The 16,292-nt window shown below is 53.6% G+C and overlaps 1 pseudogene across 1 annotated transcript; it reads right to left on the bottom strand.

Moving 5' to 3' along the window:
- Positions 1 to 10,999: 10,999 nt before the first annotated feature.
- LOC308232745 (olfactory receptor 14A16-like) lies at positions 11,000 to 11,946 on the bottom strand (annotated as a pseudogene). Its single transcript has one exon. The product of its transcript is annotated as an olfactory receptor 14A16-like (transcript).
- Positions 11,947 to 16,292: the final 4,346 nt, after the last annotated feature.

Here is a 16,292-nt window from a genome sequence, read left to right as displayed (position 1 = left end):
CGAGGGGGTTTCTGCAGTAACTTAACTTGTCCAGCTGATTTCCATGCTCTAATGTAGAGCAAAATGTTTAACAACAAACCGGATAGATTAGAAATGAGTGAAATTATGGTAGGCTGTAAAATTTGACTGGGTTCCAGTTGCTGTTGGTGACTATCCAAACAGGGTATCCCACAGGGATGTTGCCATGGTCAGCGTGTGGACTTGTTAGGGACAGGTTAATGGTTGGACTCGATGTTCTCAAGGGTCTTTTCAAATGCAATGATTCTGTGATTCTAAGAAAAGTTGATTTTCAGCCTTAACTCTGCTTTCAGCAGAGAAATGACACTGCAGGAAGGCAGTGTGTCTGCCAGCTGAGGGAGGGAACATCAGTGCTTGCTTCAGGCTGTTTCACTTTTGGGATGTTTTATTCTCCCCCTTCCCAGGAGACTGATCCCCCTGGGATGGCATCTTTGCTGCCTCTCGTCACCCTGTCACTGGCGTTTGGGACCCTGGTTGGTGGGACCCACAAGGCATGTTATGAAAATTCTCTTCCACCTAACTACTAGATCAACCAGTCTTTCAAGTATTCATAGGTCTTTTATTTATACGTGTGTCTCTATATATTTATATGTGCACTCTAATGTGATGAGGTAGTGGATTTTTTCTGGAAGCTTCATCCCAGCACTGGAACTAGGATTTTTCGTTAGGGTATCTTAGAGCTGTCTGTGAAGGAGAAGGGGTATTGCAGCCCAGCAGAAATAATGGCAGAATCCCAGCCCCTCCAGCATGTCTTTGAAACCCTCTCACTGTCCCGCACACCATTAATCAGTATCTCTTGCAGGACTGGCTCCAAAGGAGTGTTTCTTTTGATGCACCTGGCAGAGTTTGACTAGGACTAGTAATTGGTAGTGAGGGTGCTAGTGCTCAGTCCAAGTGTGTGGTACGTGACCATTTGAAGGGTGTGAGAACCCTGTGTAAAACCACATTTGGGGTTCCCAGTGTGACTGGGACACCCTTGTAATTCTCTGCTTTGCATCCCAGCCTCTGGGCACAGTGGGCACGGGCCACTTGCGGATTGTGGTGGCAGTTTGTCAAGGCAGATGGGACACAGCCGACTGCCTGAGCCAGCGTCTCCCCAGAACCTGGGCCCCGATGATTCGCCCTGCTGGCTGGGGGTGAGTTCACTTCCAGATACTGAGGTGTCAGGGCAGTGGGTTCTCCATAGCTATGCTATGCTCTGCTGTTCTATGACACGCTGTGCCTTGCTATATGCTACATGCTGTGCTCGGACCTCCCCGAGCCGGCTGGGCCGAGGCTGGTCCTCCCACGGCTACTCCCGGAGCACCCCTGGGTGCCCAGTGCCATGGGCACGATGCTGCTGCCATCACAAAGCCGTGGTGGTCGCTGTGGAGACGCCCATTGTGACGGGGCCCCCACGCTGAGCGTGGGCTATTGAAGGAGCCAGAGCCCTGCAGTAACCAGTGCAGAGGAGAGCCTTCCCTCGGGAGGCTGCATCTCCCGTGGCTGCCCTGCGCATCCAGGTACGGGTTCTTTGACTTTGCAATCCTCTTTCAGTGTTGCCTTGAAACACATGGTGGGTGCAAAGCAGGAGCCTTCTGTGTGCAGGAGGCATGTGTGTAACCCACCATCCTTCATTGGGCTTCTTGGCTCCTAAGACTAGGTAATTTCCCATCCTCTGTTTGATAACTTGGAACTTCATTACCCAAGCTCTGATACTTATGAGGCAATAGTAATGAAAGGTCCCCACCCACAGCTTCTTTGGCTGCTTTGTCAGCAACGTGATTACCAATATTCTCTGGAGTGTTATCAAACTGATGTGCCTTAAAAGCAGATTTTGACTTTCTGATGATTTCATAAGTCTCAGTAGCACCATCAGCTCAGCTTTCTGTGCTGATGTGTTGGGGGAGGAGGAATGCAGGGCTTTAGCCTCTATTATGTTTGGTTTAGCTCTATCATGTTATGGTCTGTAAACAGTTGTGAGTCAGCTCTCTTGCTTCTGGATCTGTTGTCAAAACCACTGCTGCTACAAACGGTTTGATACTTTCAAGTCTACGTCCTCTTGTCATAGAGGAATAGTTACTGCTTCTGCATCTCGTGATGGTCCCCGTGCTTCGGCAGCCCATACTTGCGGATATACCCACTTTCTCTGTGATATCCCGCTCTGTGCCTGGTTTCTGTAACAAAAACTCTTACCTCTGCAGCTTTTTTTTTTTCATTACGAACACGGACCTGAATTTTCTTTCTTTAACCCTAATGGATGCATGTAATTTACTCAGTAAATCCCTATCCAATAACAGCACGGGGCACTCGGGCATGCAAAGAACTTGATGGCTCAACATCTGTTTGCCAATTTCTCAAACATAAAGGAAGGACGAGTTCCTGTCCACCTGTGGCACCAATGCCTGCAGCTGTTTGTTTGCTTAATTGCCCTTTACAAGTATCTATAACAGAATAAGTAGCTTCTGTTTCTACAAGGAATTTTACCTTCTCATTCCCCAACCTAACTGTAGCCAGGGGCTCTGCTGGGGAGGGATTCGAATCTTCCCCCACTCCTCCTCAATCTTCACCTATAGGAATCATTCTCTCTGCCTCTCCTGATGGTCCACTAAATCTCCAGTGTTTCTTTTGATCTGAGGGCATTTTCTCTTTGAGTGCAACCTGTGGAGTCTGTTCACAAACCCTTCCATGTAATCCTTGTTTCCTCTCCTCCTGGGTCACTCCCCCCTTTCCTGGTTTCTTGTGGGATAGCTACAGGCAGCAACTTTTCTCTCTTTTTTTTCCCCTAAAGATTCCAATTTTACTCTGGAGCTTATCTTATGGCTCCACATATACATTAACAAATTCCTAGTTGATACCTGACACACTCTAACCAACAAAACACAATGTTGTATTATATTAATAATTATATGAATTCTATTAATAATACCTATATTAATAATCAGGGATTGAAAGCCCTCTCCAGTACTATTGAACTACTTGAACCATTTCAGAGAACTTGCACCAGAGCAATAGTGGTCCGATTGTGATAGGTCTCCATGGCCACATCCATTGTTTTTAGCAAATCACATTGGTCCTCCCCCTGAAGCTTTTGTACCTTTTTCCTTATGTCTTCCGTGGATTGACTTTTTGTTAAATGGCCTAACTCTTTCCTTCTTTCCTCTGCTTCAGGATCAATAGTAGCATATTTATGCATCACATCTTTTAATCTTCCCACAAATCCAGAAGGTGATTCATTTACATCTTGCTTTATTTCATGTAGCTTAGACCAGCTCACTGCCTTGGGGACCGCATTCCTAATACCGAATAAAATCCACCTCCAATATTGTTTCAAAGCTTGCCTGTCCCGATTATGGTCCCAGTTCAGATTGGGGTAGGTACGTGAAGATTCACTGAACCTGTCGCTGTGCCTGCTGTTATTTGTTGCTGTACTGCGGTCTGAGCCTTACGAATAATCATATTCCTGTCAACACTCTGGAAAGCATGATGCATAATTACCAGCCACTTGTTTCCAACTCTTCAAATCTATGATAGTAAAGGGAATCTTCATTATGAGCAGACCATCATTACGCACAGCTTGACTTAAATTGCAATCACAGTCTCCCCTCATTTTCCCCTAGTTTGCCCTGGTGTAGGTCAAAATCCTTCACACACCCCCCCCCCCAATATCTCTGATGCCTGTGCTGGTGCTTGTGCTTGATTCTCATTGTCGGCACCTTCAGCCCCATTATTCACAGTACCCCTTTTCCAGGGGGCTGCCATCAATTCCAAATCCTCCTCCGCATTCCTCAAATGTTTAGTGCATAACCACTCTATGGTACACAAAGAACAACAGCGCTTAAGCTAATTTCACTGTCTTTCTCCAAGACAATACAGACAGGTCCTGCAGTGCAAAATGAAAACTGCAATCCTTTTGCCGTTCCAGATGATTTCTCAAAGTGAAACACATTTCTGCATAAGCTACTTCATCCCAAATTCCTTCTCATCTTAAGAATAACATCCACCACTGACGACAGTATTTTACCAGAGTCTTCCGAGTAACCGAATACCTCGGGGGTCCACCACTTTGTTCCAAAGTCTCCCCAGTGACCGAACCCCCCGGGGGTTCACCGATTTGTTTCCAGTGTTGTGAAATGCAACCCAATGGGGTTTCTTCAACCCGCTCTGTGGAGGCAGTGGTCCTGACCTCCACCGGGATTGTTGCAAAATGCAACCCAAGGGGGACCTTTTCAGGATCCCCCCTTTGGAGGCAGTGGTACCCATGATCCTGACCTCCACCAAATACCAAAATCCAGATGACCAAAACTAAACTGCCTTTTAGCCTCCGTGCAGGGCATCCCTCTGTGCCTTATGTGGAAAGGGACCAAAAAGAATGCCTTTTTAAAGAAATTAAATCAGGGTCTCACTGAGGTCCCGAGATTGGTTCTGGGAACTGGGGTTCCTTTCAGGCAAACTCCCCCAATGCTGGCGTGAAGGTCCCAGAGACTCCCCAGATGCGTGGGAAACACAGCTGATCGTCCCTGTTCAGGCACCAAATTGTTACCATCAAAGTCGGTCAGAGAAACTCTCTAAGGCTCAATTTGGAGTTTCAGAAAGCAGCATTCTTTATTGCAGCGCTGGGCGCACGCATGAATCGTTTCACAAAGGTGAGCATACCCGTACTTGCCAACAGCAGCTCTATATTTAGCATACTCATGCATATTCACAGCTTTTCCAGGAACTAGTTATAATACTTGCATCCTAGTTATGCATGCGCTTTCTTGCTGAGTGGGAGTCTTTGGTGGGCACCGATAGTCTTCCTCACTGTGTTTACTGAATGACCTCAGTGCTTGCGCATGCTCGCAAGGTCCAGGTGCCCAGTTAGCAGTTGGCATGTCCTTGCTTCTGCTCTGTTCCAGTCTCGCTCCATGCTGGGTGCCACTCTGCTGTCTTGAAGGCTGGCATCCTTGGTCTTATTTACTGTCTCCTTAGCTGTTATCAGTCCCATGATGTTCCTTCCTCCAGCAGCCAAACATTCCTTTCTCTCTACAAGTGAGTAAGTTAGAACAGTTTGGCCTATTCTACTATGCTAAAGGCACACACACTATTGTTAGTTTAATATTTAAGGTTACAACACAGTGAGCACAGGGACGTGCTGGGGACACGGTGACCACAGGGACATGGTGGGTCACATGGGGACCATGGGGACACAGAAATCACAATGACCATGGAGACATGGGACCACAGGGGTGGCTGATTCTGGAACACCCCATGTTCAGGTGTGCGAGGCCACGGAACCCCACGGAACCCTTCACCAGAGGCACTTGTAGATGACAACTGCTCCTTGGAACACAAGCTATGGGTGGAGGAGGCAAGAGCAGCTCCGCTGGTGGTTCCCGTCTTGGTGCCTGGACAGGCAGCAGGGCTGCTCTGACACACATCACCTGCCACACACTGTGACGTCACCTGCCATGCACTATGACATCACTGCTCCCACTGCTTATATTGCATGCAGTGACTCCCCACGGCAGTCACTGTGCAGAGACGACTCTGAGAACTTCCCAAAGCAGCACCTGCAGCATCATTGGGCAGCATCCAAGAGGAGGGACCTTCTGCACTGCCAGCACCAGCATCCCCAGGTGCATCAACCCTACACGATGGCCCAAGGGTTCGTGGGGAGCTTCCAACCTCTGCCTGGGAGTCCCTGTTCCAGGGGCACCCACAGTTCCTCCGGTTGCTGCAGCCCTGGCTTGTCTTAGGAACTGGAGCAGTTCTTTGGTGTGAAGGGTTTCAAGGCTGCCTGGTCAGGCAGCGAGGCTGGTGCTGGCCTAAGGGCTGAGCTCCCATCCCCTGGTCAGGCAGCGTGGCTGGTGCTGACATCGGGGTTGAGCTCCCAGCCCCCTGGGTGGTGTTTTGGCTGGGATAGATTTAATCCTCTTTCCTGTGGCTGGTGCAGTGCTGTGTTCTCGCATTATTCTGGCAATAATGCTGGTAACACACTGATGCTTTCGTTGTTGCTCAGTAGCACTTACCCTGATCAAGGACTTTTCAGTCTCTCATGCTCTGCAGTGAGGAGGGGCACAAGAAGCTGGGTGGAAGCAGACAGGACCCCTGACCCAAAGTAGCCAAAGGGGTATTCCATCCCACAGCATGTCATGCCCAGGATAGAAACTGGGGGAGTCACCCTGAAGGGATGGGATTGGGTCAGGCTGGGTATCGCTCAGTGGGTACTGAGCAATTGCATTGGGCATCACTGCTGGTTAGCATTATCCCTTCTCTTGTCTAGTTTTATGCTCTGCCCCTTTTAAACCACAACAGCTCTACAGCAGTAAAGTTTGCTGTACAGCTCTTCATAGTGATTTTAGTGATAGAAGGTTTTACCTTTTCTGTTGTTGCTCCAGGTTTGGTTTTTCACTTCTTTTCATGACTTTGTTCTCGTATTTTTAAAGAGCTCTGGCTGGTGGGGGAGTTATTTCTCTCTCTAATTCCTGCGGGTTTCCGACCCCACCCCTTGCTCCTTCAGCTGCTGATTGCCAGGTTTTCCATGTGGGTCCTTCCCTCTATGTGCGTCCCGTGCCCGTCCCAGGTCTGTAGCGTTCCCGTCAGCAGCCTAGCGGAGGTGCGGAGCGGCTCCTGCTCCCCAGCTCTCTGTGGCCATAGTTGTGGTCGCTGCCGTTTCCCTGGCAAGGGCTGATTCTCAGTCTGCAGCTGAGGGTTTCTTTTCCACAGCGGAGTCTTGTCTGGGGCTGGAGCAGGGTGGGGGCTGGCCCTGGCTCTCTGTGCTGTCGTGTCTGGCCGTGGGACTGCGTGTTGACTCGGTGGCATTTGTGCTCACAGTTGCTAATAGTGCACAGTGTAGGGAACGCAGGAATCTGGTTTGTTTTCCATGCAGACTGAAGTAAAAGGAAGCATTTGGTGGGATGGAGCCATTTCATTCTTGTGAGGTTGCGGGATGAAGGATGCTGCAAGCATGCGGAATGCAGGGGAGCCCAGCATGGCTGTTGCAGGGCTTGAGGTTTGTCTCTTACTGAGACTGACTCTGCGGCTCTGGCAGCAGAGGGCAGAGGCTGGTCCCCCCATGTCAGCTCCCGGAGTACCCTTGGGTGCCCAGTGCCATGGGCACGATGCTACCACCATCACAAAACCGTGGTGGTTGCTGTGGAGACGCCCATTGTGACGGGGCCCCCACGCTGAGCGTGGGCTATTGAAGGAGCCAGAGCCCTGCAGGAACCAGTGCAGAGGAGACCCCTCCCTCGGGAGGCTGCATTTCCCGTGGCTGCCCTGCGCATCCAGGTACATGTTCTTTGACTTTGCAATCCTCTTTTAGTGTTGCCTTGAAACACATGGTGGGTGCGTGCTCTAAAGGCAGGAGAAGCTGTCAGGAGATGTGCTGGTGCCATCCCAGCTGTAGGAGCAGGGGCTGGGTGAGGAGGAGGCGCTGGGCTTGTTCCTGTGCTTGGAGCTGAGCTCTGCCTGCAGAGGTGCTGGGGGCGAAGCAGGAGCCTTCTGTGTGCAGGAGCTGCTGGTGTCAGAGGTGCTGAGAAGGTGTCAGGGCAGGAGCAGCCCCTGGGCAGTGCAGCTGCTGGTGCTGTCACTGGGAGCTCAGCACAAGGGGACCTGCCTGGCTCCGGCAAGGCCCGCGCAAGCCCCCCGGGCATTGCGGAAGGCAGGAGGGGTGCCGCTGGGCTCTGGGAAAGGCCAGACCAGCGCCGGGCATTGCGCAAGGCTCCAGTGCTCTGCTGGGCTCTGCCAATGCATTCGGGAAGGTGACAAAGGCCCTGGCAGGCGCAGGCACAGCCCAGAAGCCCAGCGGGCATTGCGCAAGGTGGGAAGGAGCTGGTGGGCTCTGGGCACACCTGCGCAATCCTGACTGCGGCAATGCCCGCGGGAGCCCCTCTGCTCCCCCAGCAACAGGGCCAGGACAGGAGCTGTTGCTGGGCCTCCCCTGCCCTTGGCAAGCACTGCCCCAGCCCCAGCAGCACTGGGGAGCTGCGCTTCCTGAGCCAAGGAATGCTGCTTCCAGCTGCGTGCCCATACAAAGAGCCCAGCTCCAAGAGTGCAAACGTCCAGCCCCTGCTGCCACAGCAAAGGGGCCAGGACAGGGGCAGTGTTGAAACCCAGCCGGGAACTCAGCACCAGCAGCCGCTCGCTCAGCACCCAGGTGGAATGGGGAGGAGAATGGGAACAGTGCGAAACCCGCAGGTGGAGATGAGAACAGGTCAGGAACTGAAATCAAGCACAATATTGTAATATTCATAATAATACCAACAGCATAAATAATAATAATTATAATAACAGGTCACCCCAGATCTCCATTTTCCCCCTCCCCAATGATCTGTGGGATGATTTCTGGTGGCTTTAGCCCCTGTTTGAGGGCTCTGGGGGTCCCCCAAATTACTCTGACACCCCTCCCTCCCCGACTTTGGGGACTTCCCCATGACCCCCCAGATCCCCCCCATTTACCTCCATGGGCGAACATGGGGCACCAAAGAGAGACTCAGGGTGCCCTGGGACAGATGTACCCCTATTTTGGGACATGGAGGGGTTCACCGAATTCCTTCATCCCCCTGGGGAGTTTTGGGGAGATTTCTGAACCTCGGAATCCCCCCTGAGCCTCCAAATCCCTTCTGAACCCCCAGGTTCTCTTCGTCCATCACATCTCCTTCACTGGGAAGCATGGGGTACCAAGGAGAGACTCGGGGTGCCCTGGGATGGATGTACACCACCATGTTGTGGAACATTGGGGTGTCTCCCAAATTACTGTGCCCACTTCGGGGAAATTGGAGACCCCCCGTGAATCCTGAAATTTCCCACGAAACCTCAAATCCCTCTGAAGCCCCAAATTCACCCTATTTATGGCAAAGGGACCACATGAAGCATCCAATGATGCCTCAAGTGCCCTGGGATGGATATACCCTCCATTTCCAGGAGACGGGGGTTCCCCGAAATCCCTGCAACCCCAGAGAGTCTTGGTGACCTCCCCAAACCCCAGAACTCCCCTGAATCCCCAAATCTTGTCTGAATCCTCAAATTCTCCCCACTTCCTGCCGTGGGGAAACACAGGGCATCCGGTGAGACTCAGGGTGCCAAGGGACAAAGGTGCCTCCACTGAGGGACATGGGGGTCCCCCAGAATCCTGCCCTTGCAGAGCTTTGGCCCCTACACACACAACCCCCCCCGCCCAGAGGTGTCCCCGCAGTAGCTGCAGGAGCTACAGCAGCACGAGGCCAACGTGAAGCTGCTGCAGCAGCAGCGCTGGGACCTGAAGGAGCAGCACAAGAAGCACCTCAAGAGGCTCTTGGCTCTGCACAAGCACCTGCAGCCAGGTGGGACCCAAGAACCCAGCACCCCTGAACCCAGCCCCCCCTGCACCCCAGAATCCCAGCGGGGAGCCCCAAATCCCCCCAAACCCAAACCCTGCAGCTCCAAAGCTGCCCTGGCTCAGTGCAGTGGCCAGGATCCCCCTGAAAAAGGGGTGGTCTGAAACGTGGGGACCCCCAGCACCTGCCCTAGGGTCCCCCAAAATGCTGTGGGACCTCAAATCTTCTGGGGGACCCTAACATTGTTTTGGGTTCAGTAGTGAATTCAGGGGATCAGAGGCGATTGACCCTCCAAAAGTGGTACCCCAGTACAGGGGCACCCCAAAATCACTCTGCCCTCCAAAAGGGCACTGGAGGCACCCAAAGCAATCGTGGTGCCCCCCAAAATCCTGAGGTAACCTCTTATTTGCTTGAAGCAACAGACAAGCAGGCAGGACTCCGAAAAGGGAGCCTGTAGCACCCCTAAAATGAACCTCACCCCACCACCACCACGGGCCCTGCCAAATGAACCCAGGGACCCAAAATCCTGCAGGAGCCCCACCAAACACCCCCACCCCAACTGGAGGTGTCCCAAAAAAGCTGCTCCCCCCACCAAAGCTACGCAGCCCCAAATTGCTCCTTGTTGCCTCCAGAGCAAGTGGCTCAAGGCTTGATTCAGTCTGAGTTGGAAATCCTCAAGCCAAAGAATGCACAGCCTCTCTGGGTGACTTCATGCAGCACTTGACTGAGCCTATGGGAACAAGGTTTCCTTCTGTCCTGGCTGAACCTCTCCTCTGTCACTCTCCCCCATTGCCTTTTGTCCTCCCACCAGGCACCATTGTCAGGAGCCTGGCTCTGTATTCTCCATGCCCTCCTTGCCAGTACAGGCAGCCAGTCCCCAACAGCCTTCCCTTCCCAAGATCTCAGGTCCCCATCAGCCTTCCCTTCTCCACGCTGGACAAGCCCAGCTCCCACAGCCTCTCCCCACAGGCACCGTGCTCCAGTCCCCGCCTGTCCTGAGGGCCCGTTGCTAAACCCACTCCTGCTTGCCAATAGCGTTCCTGAACTGGGGATCTGAAACCTGGATGGAGTATTCCAGAGCATCCCTTCCCTTGTTCTCCTGCCGTGCTCCTGGTCATACAGCCCGCCATGCTGCTGTCCTCCCTTGCTGCCAGGGCACACGCTGCCTCCTGTCCAGCTCCTGCCCACCCAGACCTTTCCCACGGGCTGCTCCCAGCCAGGCAGCCCCAGCCTGGGCCATTGCAGGGGAGTCCCCTGCAGGGACCCCTGTGTCCCCTGCTCTCCTGCCCAGGACACCCTGAGAGCTCTGCAGCCCCCCCATGCCATCCCATCTCCCCACACCAGCACAACAGCCCTGGCCCTTGGGCTCCCCAAGAGCTCTTCCTGCTCCAGGCACAGAGCAGCCATCCCAGAGCTGGAGCAGCCAGAAAGCTGATTTCATTCCCCTTCATTCCTGCCATGTGAGGACATATCACAGAGGAGAAGTTGCTGCAGGATCATTTATTTCCCTTAAATACAGTGAAAAAAACCCACTGACACAAAGACTGTGGGTCACACAACACGAGTGGCTACTTAAGAAGCACGAGATGAAAACTGACATTTCTATGAAGACAAAATCATCACAAATTGAAACAGGAAACCAAATGTAAAGAAAGAAACTCCGACGTGGCCTATCATGACCTACAAGGGGAGCCCTTTCCAGGTTAAAGCAGACAGTGTATGGCTGCTGAAATACATCCAGTCACCAGCTTCCTCACAGCATCCTTGAGCTCCTGGTTCCTCAGGCTGTAGATGAGGGGGTTCACTGCTGGAGGCACCACTGAGTACAGCACTGACAGCACCAGATCCAGGGATGGGGACGAGATGGAGGGGGGCTTCAAGTAGGCAAACATACCAGTGCTGACAAAGAGGGAGAGCACGTCCAGGTGAGGGAGGCACGTGGAAAAGGCTTTGTGGCGTCCCTGCTCAGAGGGGAGCCTCAGCACAGCCCTGAAGATCTGCACATAGGACCCCACAATGAACACAAAACACCCAATAGCAATCAGGGCACTAAGCACAAGAAGCCCAACTCTGCTGAGGTAGGAATGTGAGCAGGAGAGCTTGAGGATCTGGGGGATTTCACAGAAGAACTGCTCCACAGCATTGCCTCGGCAGAGGGGCAGTGAAAATGTATTGGCTGTGTGCAGCAGAGCATTGAGAAACCCAGTGCCCCAGGCAGCTGCTGCCATGTGGACACAAGCTCTGCTGCCCAGGAGGCTCCCGTAGCGCAGGGGCTTGCAGATGGCCACGTAGCGGTCGTAGGACATGGTGGTGAGGAGAGAAAACTTGGCTGACAAGAAAAGGGAAAGAAAAAGATCTGTGCAGCACAACCTGTGTAGGAGATGGCCCTGGTGTCCCACAGGGAATTGGCCATGGATTTGGAGACAGTGGTGGAGATGCAGCCCAGGTCCAGCAGGGAGAGGTTGAGGAGGAAGAAGTACATGGGGGTGTGGAGGTGCTGGTCGCAGGCTGTGCTGGTGATGATGAGGCCGTTGCCCAGGAGCGCAGCCAGGAAGATGCCCAGGAAGAGCCAGAAGTGCCAGAGCTGCAGCTCCCGTGTGTCTGCGAATGGCAGGAGGAGGAAGTGGGTGATGGAGCTGCTGTTGGCCATCTGCTGCCTCTGGGCATGAGGCACTGTCATAGGAGGAAAAGGCAGTGACAGGCTAGGACAGGAGGGATGTCAGATACAAAAGTTCAATTTACGCACTCACAACTCTGAACACTTTAAGGCTACAGAGGAGAGTCTCAGCATGACTTGGCCCTGATTATATCTGAGGTTGGTTGGTTTGTTTGTTTTCCCAGTGTCACAGCTGACAAGTGACTCTATTAGGGATAAAATTCCTAAGTAAGTTTTTGAAGGCAACTGTGAAGAGTCTGAGCATGGGACAGACAAAAGGGCTCAGATGTCTGTGGGTTAGTGCCTACTCAAATTGCTGCAGAGTCCATCACTCTGGTTTTCAGCTGCCCTCCACTTTCTAGAGGGACAGTCAGCTCCTTGCCCAGCAGAGCATGGCCAGCAGCCACCTCCAGTGCCAGACACCAAGAGAGCTGCCTGAACGCACCCTCCCCAGGCCTGGGCTGCACTTTCCCCCCACTCCCTGCCCATGTCTCTGCCGCCTGGAGCTGTCCCTGCCAGGAGCTGCTGCTCTGGGCCCAGCTCTGCTCCCTCTCAGTGCTCCCAGAGCCCATCCCATGGGCTGTGTGCTCAGCTCTGCCCTGCACACCCCTCCCGGCAGCAGGGCTCTGCCCAGGGGCAGCTCTGCCTCTGCAGGAGCCTCACACATGGCACTCCATGGATCCATCAATGGTGAATGGAGAAACATGGTCACCCCCTGAGGAAAGCCTTGAGAGCTTCTTAACTCTTCAGTGAGTTACTGGTGGCAATGAGCAGTGTGCAGGGAGGTGAGGGAGGGTGGTGGGAAGTCAGCAAGAAAGGTGATGGTTCAGGCCTTTAACCAATCCTTACAAGCAGGATGGAGCCCAGCAATGGAGAGCAGTTGATGTCTGTAGGTGGAGGAGGAGGAGGTGTTCCTGGAGTGTGGCTGCAGAGCCTGGACAAAGCAGAGGCTGTCTGAGAAGTTTCCCTCATGGGAATAGGCCTCAGCGTGGCCCATGGGGAATGCCCACTGCTGGGGGTGCCTGAGCACTGCTCCTCATGCCCCATGAGCCGACCTTCCTGTCTGCCTCTCCTGCACTACCCAAACTTGCCTGGAATGCAGGATCCATCCCTGAGCCTGGAGAATGCAGGAACCTCCTGCAGTGAGGGGTCGCTGCTGCAGAGGAAGTGCAGAGCTTCTGTGAGACACTTGTGAGTGCGGGCAGAGAGAGGGGTGTGCACAGCAGAGAGGGTGCTACAGGCAGGAAGCTGTCCCAGATGAGGTGCCCTGTCCCCAGAGCATGGGGTACCTTGCACCCAAGGACACCACCTTTCCTTCTGGCTGTTGCCAGGAAGTTCTCAATCCAGACCATTCCCTTTTCCCACTGCTCTCCCATGGTGCTTAGTTCTCTATCCTGATGGCATCACCCATTCCTCTAGAAGCCTCCTTTAGATGGCTTTGCTGAGGGGTATTCACTCCACCTGCTGAATTGACACTATAGTAGCAGCCTGCAACTACTTGAAATGTGGCTTCAGAAATGATGGAGATGTTCTTGCTAGCAGGAAGAGAAGGAAACCTCTGCAAAGTGCAGCTTGGAAGGTTCAGACTCAAAATCAGGAAAGAGAAATGTCTCTCCAAAGGTGGAGTTGTGGTGCAAGAGGTCACCCAGAGGGAGTCTGGCTCAGCCCATGGCTTTGTGTTTCAAGGAGCAGACAGCGATGGGTGCAGAGATGTGACTGAAGGTACAGAAATGCCAGTTGAGAGCCAGGTGGGAAAGCAAGATGGGTGTCAAGAGCCTGAAGGGAAAGAGGTGCAGGCATGGGCCAGTGCAGGACAACCTGCAGCAGAGATGAGAGACGATTCTGGCAAGGCTGAAAGGCCCAAAAGAACAAAAGGTCTCTGTGCCCTGGGCTATGGCAGTTGCCTCTTTCATCAAGGCCTATGAGGAGAACTTTCATTCTCAGGATTTCAGGCTCTTCTTCTCCAAGGGCTGTGGTCAGGGCTTGGCCTTTCTGCTTCATCAAACAAACCAAGGTTTTCTCACCATCAGACACCTGCATTTTGCCTTTGTCTCCCAGTAGTCACAGCCTGCAGTTACTTTCTTTAACGAGTCCCTGGGGAGGCTTTGTCAGTAACAGCCCTCAGTGGGGTCCATTAATGCTGAAGGGACTTGGGGCTTTGTTTCTGACTTGGACTTCTTGAGAGGTTTCCTCAGTCTCCTCTCAGCCCCTGAGGTTCATGGACTCAGCCCAAATACACCATGGGGCTCATGAAAACCTTTGAGTTTTGTCAAGCATTGCAGATTGCACAACACATTGGAGGATTCCGAGTGCAGAAAGATTGCAAATAGCATCTAATAAAAGTTATTTTGAGGGTTTTTTTTTCTTACTTTTCAGTTTAGGAATTTCTGTGACTTGTGGAATGCCTGGCACAGGGATCACTGGAACCTGCCAGGGCCCTGCTGCCTTCCGCAATGGGCTTGCGTGGGCCTTGCCGGAGCCAGGCAGGTCCCCTTGTGCTGAGCTCCCAGGGACAGCACCAGCAGCTGCACTGCCCAGGGGCTGCTCCTGCCCTGACACCTTCTCAGCACCTCTGACACCAGCAGCTCCTGCACACAGAAGGCTCCTGCTTTGCCCCCAGCACCTCTGCAGGCAGAGCTCAGCTCCAAGCACATGAACGAGCCCAGCGCCTCCTCCTCACCCATCCCCTGCTCCTACAGCTGGGATGGCACCAGCACATCTCCTGACAGCTTCTCCTCCCCTTAGAGGACGCACCCACCATGTGTTTCAAGGCAACACTAAAAGAGGATTGCAAAGTCAAAGAACATGTACCTGGATGCGCAGGGCAGCCACGGGAAATGCAGCCTCCCGAGGGAGGGGTCTCCTCTGCACTGGTTCCTGCAGGGCTCTGGCTCCTTCAATAGCCCATGCTCAGCGTGGGGGCCCTGTCACAATGGGTGTCTCCACAGCGACCGCCAGGGCTTTGTGATGGCGGCAGCATCGTGCCCATGGCACTGGGCACCCAGGGGTGCTCCGGCAGTGGCTGCAGGAGGACCAGCCTCTGCCCAGTCAGCTCGGGGAGGTCCCTCATGGGCTGCTCCTCCTCAGTGCCTTTGGTCCGGAGGTGGAGCATGCGAGGTGTCACAGCTCAACCTGGGCAATGGAACAGGGCGTCACGGCCACCTACGACAAGTGCAGAGTGAGCGACATTGGCACAGCAGGGAATCATGGAATCCCAGAGTGGGTTGGGCTGGAAGGGCCCTTAAAGCTCATCCAGCTCCAGCCCTTGCCACGGGCAGGGACAGCTTCCACTAGAGCAGTTTGCTCCAAGGCCCTGTGTCTTTGTGCACTCACAGAGCATCCAGGGATACCCCTACTGAATCCCAGAGAATGCCTACAGCACCTCCAGAGCACCCCATGGGCCCAAAATGAGCTCATGCATCACAATGAACATGGGGACATGGGGAACTCAGGGGTGGCTGATTCTGCAACTCCCCGTGTTCAGGTGTGTGATGCCATGGAACCCCACGGAACCCTTCAGTGGAGGCACCGGGAGACCACAGCTGGCTCATGGAACACAAGCTACCGGTGGAGGAGGCAAGAGCAGCTCCTCTGGTGGTTTCCGTCTTGGTGTCTCAGAGCCGGTGACACCTGTGGACACAGGAGCGTGGAACGAGGTGGGTGGCGATGGCGATCTTGGGGTGCTTTAGGAGTTGCCAAGAACACCTCAAGTGACTTCCCCAGAGAGGCTGCTTTGGACTCGGTGTGCGAGTTGTGCTGGCTGAGCCGGCAGCGGAGCACTGCGGCTGCCTTAAATCCTGGGATCTGGCCTCATTTCTTGTGTGGAGAAGAATGGCCTGTGGGGACGGGACAAGGGGGAACGGCTTTAACCTGACAGAGAGGAGATTGAGGTGAGATCTTAGAAGTTGTTCCCTGTGAGGGTGGTGGGACACTGGCACAGGGTGCCCAGAGAAGCTGTGGCTGCCCCATGGCTTGCCGTGTTCAAGGCCAGATTGGATGTGGCTTGGAGCAAGCTCCTCTAGTGGAAGGTGTCCGTGCCTATGGCAGGGATTGGAGCTGGAGGAGCTTTAAGGTTCTTCCCAACCCAAACCATTGCGTGCTTCTATGACATCCTCAAGTCCCCAGTGCTGCTGAGTGGCAGGAGCTGCCCCTCAGGAGCTCTGCACTGACGTCTCCTTTCTCCTGCAGGCTGCACACTCGCTCCCTGCTGCTCCGCTGACCTCAGGCTGGTATCGGAGAGACTCGTCCTGGCCATGGGCTGCACCGTGTGTCTGACGGTTCCACCGCTGCAGGGTGGCAGAGCTGTCACCTGGGAATACAAAACTGCCCAGCAGGAAGGA

This window comes from Psittacula echo, assembly GCF_963264785.1.
Source record: "Psittacula echo genome assembly, contig: SCAFFOLD_33, whole genome shotgun sequence".
Lineage (NCBI taxonomy): Eukaryota > Metazoa > Chordata > Aves > Psittaciformes > Psittacidae > Psittacula > Psittacula echo.
This window is presented reverse-complemented; position numbering and strand designations above follow the sequence as displayed.